Below are 11,435 nucleotides of genomic sequence, written 5' to 3' on the forward strand. Positions count from 1 at the left end.
TTCCTCTCGCAAACTGCTCACACAAAGGCACTGGAGCTGAATTACAGGGGGAAATGCACTAAATGCATCCCTGCTGGCTTGGACAGTGCTCCTGAGACAGGGTCCCACAGCGATGTTACTATGATTAGGGGTGTGTGATTGCTGCAAAAATAGAGGAGGAGCCCATCCCTTGATTTTCTTACCTTTATCAGAGTCTGGTGGAATGTGTCGGCTCTTTTCCAAGACAGTATCTTATAATAACTGATAGCTATCTTTCCACTTGGAATGGAGTCCCCCTGGGTTAGGAGGGTCTGTGGATGGAGGGCAGTAAGTAGAGGGCTATCACCGAGCCTCCAGCTGCATCTTCTGAGCTGGGCAAGCGGCCGACCCATGGCAGGGAACCTCTCAGCCGTCCAGATGCAGCCATCCCACACCGGCCTGAGTTTTGATGCGGAAAGAGCGCCTGGGACTCTTGTCAAATCACCAAACAGGATGTTGGCCATGCTGCGAACAGGCCTGCAAGCTGTTGACAGCCGGATGTCGGGCTGCCAGAGCCAGGCCCCATCACTGATGGGCTCAGCCCCAAAGGCTCAGGGGCAATCTGTATTCCAGTGCACGCCCTCGGCCACGCTGCAAGCCCTCCAGCCCGGGTTCCCAGCGATGCCCAGGCCCTGGACCCACAGACACTGCTGTTGCAACTCACACAGGCTTCTTTGTTCAAAGACTCTGCATGCATGAGTGGAGACAGCATCTCTGGGTCCTTTTCTCAAGGCCTGGGAAGAAAGGCCTTGCAGGCAGGCTGCCTGCCGACCAGCTCCGGGAGTAGAGAGGCTCCTTGCTGAAAGTCAGTTGGCTGTAGTGTGTCCAAAAGTGGAGCTGGAAGGACTCAGCCAGACCGTGGCAACACCTCCCTCAGGTGACATCCAGGCCTGCGCGGGGCTGGCTGGGGGCCTGTGGCAGCCCTTGCTTATTAACTGCATTGAGAAAGTGGCTCTGACAGAGAAGTTTCGGTCAACACTGGTGCTCGGGGCAATCTCTTCAAATGACAAGCAGTCTCTCGCTTTGCCGATGGGAAAAAGGGCAAGAGAGATTCAATATGGGGCCCAGGACCTGCTGCACAATGACCATCTTCTTCTTCTGGAGCTGCTGCCTCTGCCCTGAAGTGATCTTCTGTCAGCTGGAGAACACTCAGCTGTGCAGTTTGGGGCCATTCTCTCTCTGCCTCCAACCACACCGCCTAAAACTTGGATGCTGCGTTAGGAAGAGGCAGCCAGTGGGGAAGGTGGGCCTTCAGACCATTCTTCCCGGACCCTGGAGACATATCTAGATCATCACCTCCCAGGCCTCAAGAAGCATCGACAAATGGGTTCCATTCTGCACGGACACCTCCTTTCAGTTCACAATAGAAAACCATTTCCCTTTAAAAACTAGATTTTTGTTCATTCCTCATTTGTCAGTTCTGGGAAGAATTTGCTGCAGAAAGCTTTTGGGTGGTTCCAGAAGTCTGCTGCATGGCCAGCATCCTGTTGGGTGATTTGCAATTTCCCAGCAAGGTGGAGGGTTCGAGGGTGTCCCCTGGGTCCCTGGTATTAGGTGGTTAGATAAGTAAGGGCACTGGGCATACAGGAGGAGGAGAAGCAGGAGGGTCCAGAAGATGGTGTTATGCCCTCTCCAGCATAAAGCGCTTTACTTCCTCTAATTAGTGCCAGCCAGAAACCAGTTAGAACCTGACAGCCGCAACTGTGTGGTGGCAACAAGGACCTAACTGGACATGACCCAGCGCTCATTGTAATATAATTAGCATTGTGGTTTGCACCCTCCCTGGGTTTTTCTGTGTGCATCATAGGTGAGGACATGCACAAAAGGGGATGAGCAACTAAACACTGCAGGGGCAAGAGCTGTCAATCAGTTAGGAGACCATCTCTAAGGAAGGGTGTCAGAGAAGGTGCAGAGACCACTGCTGTCCGCCCTGGGCTCAGCCCGCCTCCCGTTCTTGGAGGAGTGCTTTCCATTTTCTAATAAAACCTTTAAAATCTTTCCCTACACAGTATTTTGTCTCCTGTCTGAATTCTTGTCTTTCAGGTATGACAAGAATGGGGGTCTTTTCCCTTCCCCTTTTGAGTAACACTGGCACTATGTACCTTTGGCGCCCACAGGCCAAGGATGCACAAGAGGAGTGGAGAGAGAGGTGGCAAAGCCAGGTTTGCCGGGTGGCAGGGGCTGTGTTCTTCCCCCGCCAGGTCCTGTGCTGGGGGCTCCCTTCCCACTGGGTTTTCCCCATGGAAGAGAAGTTACGCTCTGCCTGCCTGAGACCAGCACCGGGTGCGACTCGTTCTATGGCGCTCCAGAACCTAGGCCAGCACGCAGCAGGGACTTAACAGATACTTAATGGCTGGCTGGATGTTTAGTAGGTTTCAAGGGACTGGGAGGAAGTGGTTCTTTGTATTTGGCTCTGTCAGCTTTATTTGGGGGTGAGACAAGGGCATGCATCTCTGGAAAGGCTCCCAAATCTGGAAATCTGGGTTTTCTTCTTATATCACCCCTCCAGCAGCTCAGCAGGGCCACCACCGCTCCCTCCTCCCCACAAGGAGAGCTCACTGCTGCTGAGTTAGGCCTAGACAAAGAGTTTCTGCCTGCCCCTTCCCATCCCTGAAGCTGGCCCCAGTCCAGAAGAGTTCTAGGAGATGGAGCGTGAGCCAAGGCAGTTAGCAGGGTACCCCTTAGTTAATTTGGTGCCCTTAGTTGTTCTCCTGACTTTTTAGAAAATGTAAACCTCTCTAGGGGTCTAGCCCACCCCTCCCCTACTGACCTCTTCTAGCAGACCCTCCTCCTTGCTGCCCACCGTATACTCATTCAACAAACACCTATTCAGCGTGCACTGGGGTGTCTGACATTGCTAGTTACTAGGGATGTAAGAGGACTAGGGTCCATCCATGGGTTTAAGGACCACTGGAGGAGGGAGAGATGCCACTGCTCAGTGCTGATCTTGAAGCTGCTGACATGTGATCGCATGCATAAGGCCACATAGGTGGGGGCAGCTCACAGTAAAGAAGCATCAGCCCTAATTTCTGTGTTGGGGATGCTTGGTTTAGTGGATCATCATGTCACCTTTCATTTATATTTGCAACTTACAACAGATTTTCTAACACATTTTCTCCTTTAATCCTCCCAATAATCCTGAGAGCAGGGATCTGATGTCTGCTTTACAAATGAGGACACCGAGGCACAAACCAAGTGGCTGTTCCAAGGCCCAGGGTTACCTGGCAGGCCCTACACTGGGGCACTCAGTGACATTTTTGAGTGGTTGGTTGTGGGTTGGGGCCACCTGAGCCATTTGGTCCTGCGCCAAGATCCTTCAAAGTCTTATTAAGAATGTTTGGACCCTCATAAAGCACTACTATACCCAAGTTTACCAGGAGATTTAGGTAGGAATGGGGTTGACGGACTCTATCATTCCTAAAATCAGGAGTGCTGATGAAAGAAGTAAAGCCTTGAAAGCTTCCAGTCCTGCGCCTGCTCACCGTCCCCATTAACCAGCTTCACGTGGATGGAACGTCAGTCTGGCTGTGTTGGGTGGGAACGTGGGACATCACGTTGACTTGTAGACGTCCTGCTGCTGCCCTCCTGCATGAATAAACACACTTGTGAGAAACACACACACACACACACACACACACACACATCAAAAAACAAAGTCCCAGGGTTAATAGAGGGTTTGAACTTAGGGTTCAAACTCCACAAGCCGCCTTCCCAGCAGCCCCCTCCCATTCAGGTGGGGAACATGGGGTTCCGCCTCATAAGACGGGTGAAAAAAGAACCCCAAAGCCAGAATGTGGGCCCCTACTTTCTTTCCTTGATCTCAGCCGCTTGTTTCCTTTTTCAGTTTCTAAGCTCAAAATAAGAAATAAAAATAGGGATGTGAGAGTTCTGTTTCCTCCTTAATGAACCCACCTGCTGACTATCGCCAGAAATTCCTTTAAAGAAGCACAAATCCCTTCATTCTGCAGGTATAAATAAAAAGCTTAAGATGCAAATGCCTGGAAGCCTTAACACACAGGTATAAATAAGTTCCACTCAAGCCCAAATGATAATAGAAGATTCTGTCCTGCTTGTCCTGAGCTGGAAAGTGGGAATAAAAATCAGCAGTGTTATATTGCCTTTCCAGTTCAAAAGCAGTTTCACTAAAATCTCTTCAATTTTACATGCACACATATAAAATACATATAATTTTTTTGAGCATCTAGTAGGCATCAGATACTGTGTTGGATGCTAAGGAGAACAGAGGTGAGTAAAAGAGATGTAGTGCCTTCCTCCATGTAGGCATGGGAGACTGAAGGATACAAAAATTAGATAAATAAATAACGCCAAGCTTAAGGAGTGCGATGAAGGGGAACAGAGCAAGCAAGGCTTTCTCAGGCAGAGGGAACAACGTATTCAAAGGCTCCAGGGCAAGTGTGGAGCACGTGAAAAGCTGAAAGGACCGGGAGTGGAGAGAAAGGAGGAGGGTGGGGATGGACAGGGCAGGTGGGCAAGACCGGACTGAGAAAAGACGGCACAGGAGGTGTTGGTTAAGGACCTTGGGACTTGGTCTCAAACCTACCGAGGCTTCAGGGGAACTTAGAGGGCAATGGGAAGACATTTGAGGGCTTTACAACAGGAGGATTAATAATGCGATTTGTATTTTCCAGGAAGGTTAATTTTGCTGCCGAGTCAGGATGGGGTGTGAACAGAGCAGGAAGGACGCCATTGCAGTCGTCCAGGTGAGGGAGTGATGGGGCTGGACAAGGCTGGAAAAGTAGGGATGGGAGGAGAGATGATTCTAGAGATCTTATAATCTTATAAAACAAAACCGATAGGATCTAGTGATGGGATGTGGGGAGGAAGCAGGGGCTGGTCAGGAAGGACCCGAGCTCCTGGCACTGAGGCGGGGTGCATGGCAGTGCCGTGGGTTGAGGGAAGGACCGCCACAGAGGGAAGGGGGTGAGCTAGGTTTGGGGCTTGCTGGGGTCTAGGTCTTGTTAGCAGGGCCATGCATGCATCCACGTGACATTTCTGCCTTTCAGTGGCTGAAATTGCCTTCCTTGGTCCACATGGCCAGACCGAATCAATGTCCAGCTCATTCTGTCTGGTCCCTCCTGCTGTCTTCCCTGAATCCACAAAACACAACACCCGGAGACTGAAACAGAAACCGTGTCCCTCGTGCATTCAGTGTCCCTCCTCTGCGTGGTCTTCATTTCCCGGAGGGCAGAGGGAGACACCAGTTTCTGCAATTTGCACTACGAGATGTTCTTATTTGCCAGGCACTGGCCGCAGAGCTGACCGCTGCCTCTGGGCAGGCTCAGGCGGAGCTGCAGAGAGCCGGAGCAGGCGAAGGGAGGGCCGGCCGGCCCCCTCCGCTGCCTGCCTCTGTGAGCTCAGGGGCCGGTGGGCTGCTGTGAACACAGCCCATCTTCCAAAACGCAAACAAAAGAAAACCTCTATGAGAGAAGCCACGCAGATCAAAAGTCCGTCTCCAGACTTCGCATGCACTCCGCAGTTCATTTTTTCTCAATCCTTTCATTGATTATATTGTCTTAAGGGAGGGTGAGAAGAAACCGACGTCCTCGAGAGGCTGAACTGTGCCTGCTATGATTTCTTCTTTCTGAGCAAGTGTTTCAGTCAATGAACAGAAAAGAGCCTTTGCCAAGCTCCTCCCAGCCTGGAAAAGCCTCGCCAGACTCTGCTCCCTAAATCCCACCCCAGGAAGCGCTCTGTGCTCCGGGCCTGCCAGTCTTTGAAAAGCTTGGAACTTTGCATACAGGAGAGTAGCCCGTTTCCCCACAGGAGGAAAGAGTGGCCGCAAGTGGGTCTTTCAGAGCAAGGGAGGGGCCTCGCCTCTGAGCTCCAGCCTCACAACTCTTCTCTAATGAACAAATATCGAGGCTGCAGTTAGAGATGTCTCGAATACCTCTGGAGAAGCAAATGAGGGAGTGCCTTATGTCACAGTAAACTAAAAGGGGTGTCTTGGTCTCTGGGAAAGTAGAGATTGAAGCAAAAAATTGGGAGGTGTAAGCAGAGCGGTGAAGGTCACAGGGAGCTGGGTAAGTCAAGGTGAGAAGGGGTTCTGCAGGAGTTTAGCTTCTGCTCTGGCCAGGGTCAGCCCGGACGGCGAGAGCCTTGACACCGGGATGTCTCTGGAGCCATTGCCTGAGGAAACACACCTTGTGCCTCAGCAGAGCTCACAGGAGGGAAAGAGGGGAAGGGTCTGTCCGTGGGGCTCCCTCCCATTTCCTGCCTGTCAAGTTTCACCCCAGAGGGAGCCCCTCCCCGAGTCTGTATCATTCATACCCTTGTCTCAGAAACCAAATCCCACACCTTACACAGTGATGTTTCATTCAACTCCAAAAGCAGAACAGATGGGGCACTGAGAGAGAGAGAGAGAAGGAGAAAGTGAAATTGGAGTTGGGGTGGAGGGGGAGGAGGTGGAAGGAGGGGAGGCATAGAAGAGGGATGGGGGAGCAGCTTCGGCTAAGGAAATCAGAGAAGGAACACAAAGTCTGTGCCCCAGTACAATGGGTTCAATGGGTTTCCTTTCCACGGAATCGGTTTCAGTAAAAGAAGGAAAAGCACAAAGCGGGGTGGTGGGGTGCAGGGGTGGATGGCCAAGGTCTGAGGAGCAGACTGTGTTCCTGGGAGGGAGGGACTAAGGGGGCAGAGCTGGGGCACCTGAGCATTTTGTGCATCAGGAACCTGGGGCAGAGAGCAGTGAGGCAGGCAGAAAGGGAACCACGGGGCCAGGATCCCCACCCCGGGAAATCAAAGTGTGCAGAGAGGCACATAGGTGCTTGCCCACAGAGAAGAGTGCTCATAAAACCAATCACAGTGGTTGGTGATGAGAAATACTGGTCTACTCCCCAACCTACCCACCCGAAAGGGCCCAGGGAGACCTAGAGAGGGCACCTGATGCTGCGCTGTCTGTCCAGTTAGTCCTAAGGATAGACCATTATGCACCCTTGGCGAGGGGACCAGAAGATGTCAAACTGGGCACCCGTGGGACAAGGGCAGGACCAGGCCGCTCCTTGGCAGAGAGGGAGCCAGGGTCCCTTTTAAAGATGTTCCCTGGCCCATTCCACTTGCCTGGACAGAGGAAAAGCAACACACACTCAATTTCTCTTCCAGCCCTCATTCCTGCGTGGGACTTGCCGACAAAGCATTCATTAAGGGGTCAGGGGTTTGAGAGATCCCTCTTTTGGTCACATGTTGGTCTTTTGGGAGTAAATTCATCGGCTTTTCCCTGGCAGAGCCCCATGAAAACTGCCAAGGGCATCTGAGAACTCCCGGACTGCGGGCTGACGGATCCCCATGAAGTCAGTTACAAGGGAGCCAGAGCAGCTTGGGCAAGATGGTTGGTACCCGCTGAAAATGGCCCGTGGTTTGGACCTTTCAGGCTAAACCTGGGTTGTGACAAATACGCATTACTCACAGTGCACTCCAGAGTGCAAAGTGCCTTCCCCTCGCCATCTCTTGTTTTTAATAACAAGACTGAAGTTGACAAGGAACAATCTAGATGAACGGGGTCATTAAGAGGAGTTCCCAAGGTCACACAGCAGACAGACTTGAGCTCAGATCTTTCATTGCTTAACTCTGCTCCAGTTCTGTCTTGGCAACCAAAAGAGGAGCCAGAGGGATGAGACTTCTGCGTTTAATTTGATTATTCTAATGTAGAGCTATGGTTCTGAATTCTTGTATCTAAGTTAGCAACTAAGAGTCTCTTAGGCCTTGGTCTTTAGACAGCACCTACCCCGCTGTTTCACGGGCACAGCCCCGGAATCCCCCAGATCATGCATTTTCATTCCTCGGTTATCAGCCCTCCCACCTGGACAATTTTGGGGAAGGGAATCTACAAGCATTTCACAGGCTGCTTCTCTCTCTCTCTCTCTCCCCCCCTCCCTCTCTCTTTCACCTCATCCAGCACCACCAGGAGTGCTGGCAGAGAGAGACTCCCTTGGAATTTTAATAGCATCAATCAGCCTTACAGCTGGGGGGCAGAGATAAGGGTGCAGCAGCTCCTCCCCGAAAGCCCTTTCCCTGGGTTTCTCACGTCTTCATTTGGGAAAGCTCTTCACACAAAGACAAACAGGTACAATTATCAGTCACTAGCGTGGAGAGAGGTGAGGAGAAATCAGCTCTGGCTGCCAGCCCAACCGTTCATCTCTTTACCACCAGGATCTCTTCCACTTCCCCCTCCTCTCCTGGTCCCCGCAGTGCCCTCCAGACTGCCTCCCCAGCCCCTCATCCCGGAACGAGGCCAGTGGGGGAACTCTGGGGCCTCCCTGGGTGGGACACAGCAAAACCCTGTTTGAGGATCTGGGTCATTTCTAGACTTACGACTGTGGGGGACCCGGAGCAGTGGACAGGACTAGCTTACTGACACCCTGCTTCCCTCAGAAAACTCAGAGGCGTTGCTGTCTTCCTGAAAACACTAGTTTTGTCCTTTCTTGTTGCTTCTTTGTACAATAGGCATTCCTGGACTTTCTTCCTCCATCTCCTAGGTTTTACATGGCTTGAGGGAGAAGACATTGGCTTATCCATTATTTTCTTGTTTTTAATGGGCTTAGTGGCCCCATGATGTCATATAAGGAGATGATCAGAGGAACTATACTGAAATACTAATTTTTGCCCCTTGCTGGTGTGCATCTGGTGCCCATTACCTAACCCATTTCTGCCTCAACTTCTCCATCTCTATCATTTTAATCTGTCTGGAAGGGTCATTGTAAGGACTCAACGAGATAATGCTTGGGGAAACCACTGACCCTCTGAAGGCCCTTCCCTGACACAGGGTCTTCCTGAGCAGAGCCCCAGCACCTTCGTACTGGATTGAAAACCAAAGGAAAACATCACCCTTCCCTTTGGAAATCCCTTTGTCCTTCTAGTTCTTTATTTCTCCTTTTGAGACAGCAGGGAAGGGAGCAGGGCACAACCATCGAGGGAATGACACAGCAATTTGCACCAAGACGGCAGAAAATTCAACTCCTAGTAGACCTTGAAGTCCAAGACAGCGGGAGATTTGACTTCCAGTAGACCTTGACCTTCATTATACACTGATTGTAATGTATTAGCATGGTGAATGGCACTCCCACAGGTGCCATGAGAGTTTCAAGGCTGACCATAAAAGGTCAAAAAGTGAGTGATGGCCCGGTTCCTGGGAATCCCAGCCCCCTCCCCAAAGTAGTTGGAGCAATCCTCCTAGTCACTAGCGTATGAAGTTACCAAGCCCATAAAAACCAACAACCCTTCACCTCGTAGTCACGCTCCCTTCTGAGTAAGATGGCCCGCCTTCTGTCTACGGAGTGTGTTTGTTTCAAAGGAAAATTTATGTCCCGCCTCCAGGCAGAAAGGGGGAAGTTTTTTCTACATGTACCGCTCTTTTCTTGAACTGCCTTCAGCTCAGAAGAATTTTTATGTCAAAGGACATGTTTTGAGGTGACATATTCTGGTTTCCTTCTCATGGGGAGGAAGATGCCAAGGTTTCGGCCATCAGTGGCTGGCGGCGACCGGTCTTGGCAGAGCTCCCGCTGCCCGTCCCAGTATGGGTGCCCCTCCCGCATCTCCCCACTTGATTTCTCTCCCCAGGACTTTGGCTCTGGCCGTCCCACCCTCGAATCCCCAGCCTCACATCTCCTCATCTTCCTCGGCTTTCCGGACTCTGCTGCAAAGCCGCTGCCGGTCTTGACGGCTCACCTGCAGGAACGCCTCGGCGGGCACCTCAGAAACCGAGAACCCGCTCCTCCCGTTTCTAAGGTGACGCGTGGGTTATTCGCCGTGCAGGTGTTTACACCACACACTCAGCAGCCACGTTGCTTCCTTTCTGTTAAACTATTGAGTCTTTCTCTTGGCAGCTGAAGGGAGGCTTTGATGTGGGATATGTTGTAGTTTCTGAAGGAGGGAGACGTGGGTGGGACGATTTACAGCTGTTTGAAGAATTCCTCCGCCTCAGCGATTGTTCTAGAGGGAGGAGCCACGGTGCATTTTCCCGGCTGGGCTGCGGGCAGCTTTCCTGAACCCTGTTTCTCTCCAAGAAGGAGAGGAGGGAAACTGAAGTGCTTCCAAATAAAGATCTGAGTAATGAGATTGGATCTGAAGGGATCTGGTATTAAACTCCAAGAATTTCCAGATGCCATCCAGGGCTCCGGCAGATTCTGGTCCTTCCGGGCAGGGGAAGGGGCTGCTCTGCGGGGCGTGGGGAGGAAGGGAGGTGTTTATTGGTCCCTTCTCCACCCCTTTTCCCTTTTACATTTTCTGCCATGAAAGACTTCCTCAGTTGTGTTGCAGCAACTCTCAGCGAGTGAAGAGTGGTTTCTGGGGACCGCGGCTTTGTTAAGTAGATCTGCAGTGATACAGTAGAGATTTTAATGTGCAGTGCTGTGTTTTAATAGACTATTAAACTCCAGCATTACACATTAGTTGGCTATGGTGCAATTGCAGACATATCGAAGATGTGCTCTCAGGAAAGCACTATTTACTTTAATGGGGAGATGCAGTAATCGACTGAAAATCTCTGCAAAGAGAGCACAGGGGGAAGGGGGAGGACCCAAGGGCGGTGACCTGGGCTGAAGCCAGCCCTCTTCTCATTCCCAGTACCTGAGCCTGGGCTGGCAAGTCCTGGCTGTTTTGCAACCAACCCAGCACTAGCTGGCTTGCAGCTCCCCATTACAGAGGATTTGGAGCAAGCTGTGCGTTTCAGAATCACCTGGTACCCCAAGCCCATTCTGATTGGCCTCAAGTTCGAAGTGACTTTGAGGCATGGGGTCATTTACCCTAGTTTATCAGGGGCTAGAGCTTTCCTTTTCCTGGTTTGCTCTGTTCTATGGCCAGAGTGACAGGTGCACAAGGTAAGTGATGTTCTTTAGAAAAGTCATTTTGCTCCAGGACTTTTCTCTTCTCAATGCCGGCAACCCTGCACACACTCACAGGCACATGGTCACGCACACCAGCTTTTTGTAAGGAACTCAGCCTCTCAGAGTCTATTCCCCTCTCATCCCTTCAGAGAAGGCTGGGCCTCGTCTCTCCGCGGAGAAAACCAGCAGCTTTCTGATCGGCTGTGATGTCACATGTGGACTCAGTAGCTAAAGGTTCGGATCCAGCTGTTACGCAAAGTAAAACTCTGGGCACGTTCCTGCCCATGGTCTCATTCGGCAGTAGAAATAAACCTTGAGAACAAGTCTTACCCAGATGAGAGCTGTGAACAGCATTTTCCAAAAAATCTCTCTTATCTGCTGTGCCTTTTCCTGCAGTGCCTTCCTGCAGTACAGCAACATTTAAAAACCAAATTGCAAATTCTAAAAAGAGGTCGGTGCTTTCTCAGGATCTGTTCCCCAAAACACACTCATTATGCAAACCCAGGCCCACAGGAAGCCTGGAGGAGGCAGGAAGAAACAGAAAGACAAGGGAAAATAGCCCCCCAAATCAGTAGTACA

The 11,435-nt window shown here is 51.2% G+C and overlaps 1 long non-coding RNA gene across 3 annotated transcripts; it reads right to left on the bottom strand.

The window, feature by feature from the left end:
- Window positions 1-3,145: 3,145 nt before the first annotated feature.
- Window positions 3,146-11,017, bottom strand: LOC140699919 (uncharacterized). 3 transcript variants are annotated; one of them, XR_012078156.1, is made up of 2 exons: window positions 10,776-11,017; window positions 3,146-3,603 (listed from the first exon to the last, which is right to left on the bottom strand). It is a non-coding gene; the product is annotated as an uncharacterized lncRNA (long non-coding RNA). The 3 variants fall into 3 exon arrangements; XR_012078157.1 differs by lacking the exon at window positions 10,776-11,017 and adding an exon at window positions 9,700-9,906; XR_012078155.1 differs by lacking the exon at window positions 10,776-11,017 and adding an exon at window positions 9,635-9,710.
- Window positions 11,018-11,435: the final 418 nt, after the last annotated feature.

Source organism: Vicugna pacos, chromosome 2 (assembly GCF_048564905.1).
Source record: "Vicugna pacos chromosome 2, VicPac4, whole genome shotgun sequence".
NCBI lineage: Eukaryota > Metazoa > Chordata > Mammalia > Artiodactyla > Camelidae > Vicugna > Vicugna pacos.